The sequence below is a fragment of the Rhincodon typus genome, unplaced genomic scaffold, assembly GCF_021869965.1.
Source record: "Rhincodon typus isolate 14 unplaced genomic scaffold, sRhiTyp1.1 hic_rhity00014258, whole genome shotgun sequence".
NCBI classification, from domain to species: domain Eukaryota; kingdom Metazoa; phylum Chordata; class Chondrichthyes; order Orectolobiformes; family Rhincodontidae; genus Rhincodon; species Rhincodon typus.
In genome coordinates, this window is record NW_025979896.1 from 1,741 (window position 1) to 5,673 (window position 3,933).

The following is a 3,933-nucleotide window of genomic DNA, read 5'->3' on the forward strand; positions in this document are numbered from 1 at the left end:
AAAGTGAAGGCCAAATTCAACATGAAAAGAGAAAGAGTACATCAAATTTACACACTGAACCAAAAATATCAACTGCTCATTTCAGTCTATTTACATATGTCTAATATTCATTTGATCCTTCACTATCTACTTGGTCTTCCTTAGAAAACTTAAAATCTTAACTTGTCAACTGAGCAGCCAGGAGAGCACCCTTCAGATACTTCAGGTCAAAATGAAACTCAACAAAGCTTTGCTCTCATCCGCCACCTTGAACATCTGGAAGGATTTACCAAAGCGCTTTTTACATCTGAGTACTTTTTGGCTGCTGTAATGTAGGAAAGGCACTGGATAACATGTAGACAGCATGTTTTCATGAATAGCAATTGGTCATGACTAGTTTCTCCATTGAAGCAATATTCATTGAGAGATAAATAGTAGACGATGTATGCAGGAGAATTCCATTGTTTTGTTTTGAATTGTTGTGATAATGGGATCTTATGGTCATCCGAGATGAACATTTTTCCCTGCTGATATCATCTTCAGCAAAGACCAGAAGAAACATTATGCTGCACTGAAAGAGTAGACACAAAAATGTGGCCAATTTAGTTTTGGTTTTGGCAAGTATTGGAGCCATTGCCAACCGCAACATACACGCATTAATTCAATAGGGTTACCCCCATATTCCCATCAGGTTTCCAATTTTCTTGTCTTTGAAATTTGTCGTAAAATCCAATTTCTTTACAAATATTGCCCAGTACAAATTGATTTCAAATTACCTCAAAACTCTTCTCACAACCAAGAGTGATACCACGAAGGTATTGCTCCTTTCTCTCTGCTTCAACTAGTGTTAGTTCTAATTGCACTGATGAGGGAGAGAAAAAAAATAAGCGATGCGCACTTGAAACTGCAGAGCTAAAAGTCTACAATGTTCACTTCACGTTGTCTCAACATGAAATGAGGTCACACAGCAGCTATTGTTGATTGTTGTTTGTGTTGTCACAAGTTTCCTTGTTTATTGGTTTATGACATCATAGTCAAACCATTGTGAAGTCACTGGACTCATTCTTTTTTAAAAAAAACCTTCAGAAAAAGAGCACATAACCTGTTTGAGCAGTTAACTGCTGTTTTCCACTTCATCTCTGTTTACATGGTTGTCTTGTGGGGAGGGTTTGTTTGTGAGGGTGGGCATCATATCATGCTTGCACTTCCCCATCTCCACCGAGTTCCCATGACAGCCTTCCTGGAATCATGCCCATGGGGGTGAAGGCACCATGAGGCCAGCCCACATGTGACCAATATGTCCATTAATTTGTTTGGTGGTTGGGCTGGCTGGTCAGCTGTCAAGAGGATGGATGGTCACATCAGTCCTCAAAGTCCCTTAAAAACATCCCTGAGGTTAATTCAACCTTTACATTGACTTTTGAATCCTCAAAAGACTCCACCAGCACCATTTGGTTTATAGGCTGAGAATAAAAGTGGACTACTGGTTCTGGCGGTGCTGTTCACAATCTTTGTCATTCATCCCATGGTGTCTGGTCTTTGTGGATGTAATTGTAATGTAATTGATTCTGAAAAGGAGACCTGGCACTAATGTCTTTTCATTGGTGTTCATGTAAGACAACGTCTTTCTCTTTCCTTGTAGTTTCTCAATGAACCAATACCATTTAGTATATACTGTGTGATTATCCTCCCTTTGTGTCATTTCTTTGTGATTTGAATTAATGATTAAAATGTCACAAGAAAGGAAAACATGCCACCTCAGCCTGTCAGGGTACTAATCCTTCAGAAACCTCAGTAGGCCATACTAAATGGAACACAGGGAAACTTTGACTTAAATTGCATCTTTACGCAAATTTGATGCAGGCCCAAAAACTTCATACTATACAATCTTCATTCGCTGTCTTGTAGGAAACATGGCTGACCATTTGCACACAGCAAACTCCAACAAACTGCCAAATGGTAATGACCAGATACTGTTCACTGTTTTTGTGAATATTTTTGGACTTGAATGTTTTAGCTGGAAACCAGGCAGAAATCACAAGGCCACAACATTTAAGCAGAGTCGGCAACCAGTGGCTCAGTTGAACATCCTCTCTGAAAGCTGACAAGTCTGAAAGTGCTAAACTTGCTCAGTGCTGGACAGTAATTCCCAGTCATGATTTTTTGCTCAGTAGTATTACAAATGATCAATGTCTGACTCTAGGATGAGACTGCTGCCATTGTTGCAAAGCTAACAATGGCTACTTTTCACTGCTGTAATGCAACAGTGTTGCTATCATCCAGTAGATTCGGGTCGCTCATACCTTTCCGTTTCGAAACAGCATTATGAAAATTGAATTGTTTCAAGTTGACTGAGATGATATACCCATAAAATCTAAAAGATAAATGAAAAAAACAAATTGTGTCAAACTTAAACATGAAAAGTGACAGACTGCTGTCAAATTTAATACTGCAATTTATGTCAATTGCAGACTTCAGAGTAATTACATCCGTCCATTATTCATTTGCCCCTTCAATATCTACTTGGCCTTCCTTAGAAAATTTAAAACTTTAAATGCCATTGAGCAGCCCAGGACCATAGCCATCAGATATTTCATGTCACTCAAAATAAACTCAACAAAGCTTTTACCTATATATATAAAACACCTCGCGCATCCTGAATGGAATTCCTAAAGAGCTTAGCAGTTCTTTAGTACTTCCTTGGCTGCTGTTACTGCTGGAAGGTAGGAAAGGCACTGGCTAATGTGCACACAGTAAGCTTTCATTTATAACAAGGTGGTAATGACTAGCTCATCCATTTTAGCAATATTGGTTGAGGGATAATATTGGCCGATGTATGAGGGAGATCTCCACGGTTTTTAATGAATTTCGTTGGAATAATGGGATCTTATGGCCATCCGAGATTAACATTGTTCCCTGATGTCGACATCTCTGGCAAAGACCAGTTCCCTCTTGGCAAGTTTTGTTTCAACACAAAAAAACAGAACAGCAGTTTGGCACAATGGTGAACATACTACACCTCTGGAATGAATAAAGTCCTGTCCCTCGACTGTTTCCTTGGGACAGTGTCGAGGGATCTTTACTTTCAGTTTCCTTTTAGTTCAAAGAGAAGACACATAAAAAGCAGCTAAATTTAAATTTGGCTGTGGCAAAAGTTAGAACCATTGCCAACTGCAATATTCAGACACAAGTTCATTAAAGTTATCCCCATATTGGCATTCATGTTTCCAAATCTCCTGCCTTTGAAATATGGACTAAAATCCAACTTCTTTGTAAAATCTACAAATTGATCTGAAATTACCTCAAAGCTCTTCTCATAACCGAGAGTGATATCACAAAGGTATTGCATCTTTCTCTCTGCTTCAACTAGTGCTAGTTCTCTTGACACCAACAAGGGAGAGAAAAAATAAAAGTGATGCACAATTGAAAATGCTAAACTAAAAGTTTACAATGTTCACTTCATACTGTCTCAACATAAAATAAGGACACACAGCAGCTATCCTTTCTGGTTCACAATGTTGTCAAAACAGTTTCCATAGTTCCTGATTCATACTGATATAGACCATCGTGAAATTATTGGACTCATTGTTGTCAAATATAAACCTTGTGAGAGTGGACACAAAATCTGCTCAAGCAGTTTGACACGTCCTCACTGTTTACATGGTTGTCATGTAGTTAGGGTCTGTTGCTAAAATTAGGCATCATTACATGGATGCAGTTCCCCACCTCCCCCAACACCCTCTCTGCAATCTTGCCAGTGGAGGTGACAGTGCCAGGAGGTCTGTCCACATGTGATCAAAATGTCCATTAATTGGTTTTGCGGTTGGACAGGCTGGTCAGCTTTCACACCTTATGTCCATTACAACCCCTGCCATCGCTCCCGCACCAAAACGTCTGCCCATCTGAGTATTTCCCCATCCGTTCCGGATTCTATCCAACCCCATCTCCCCTAAC

At 39.5% G+C, this 3,933-nt stretch overlaps 1 long non-coding RNA gene across 1 annotated transcript in view; it reads right to left on the reverse strand.

The window, feature by feature from the left end:
* LOC125482650 overlaps positions 1-3,436 on the reverse strand; it is a 4,604-nt gene extending 1,168 nt beyond the window's left edge. Inside the window, exons 1-2 of the long non-coding RNA XR_007261712.1 lie at positions 3,281-3,436; positions 2,283-2,353 (exon numbers count right to left, since the gene is read on the reverse strand). This is a non-coding gene — a long non-coding RNA (uncharacterized LOC125482650). The remainder of the gene's footprint in view (positions 1-2,282; positions 2,354-3,280) is intronic.
* Positions 3,437-3,933: the final 497 nt, after the last annotated feature.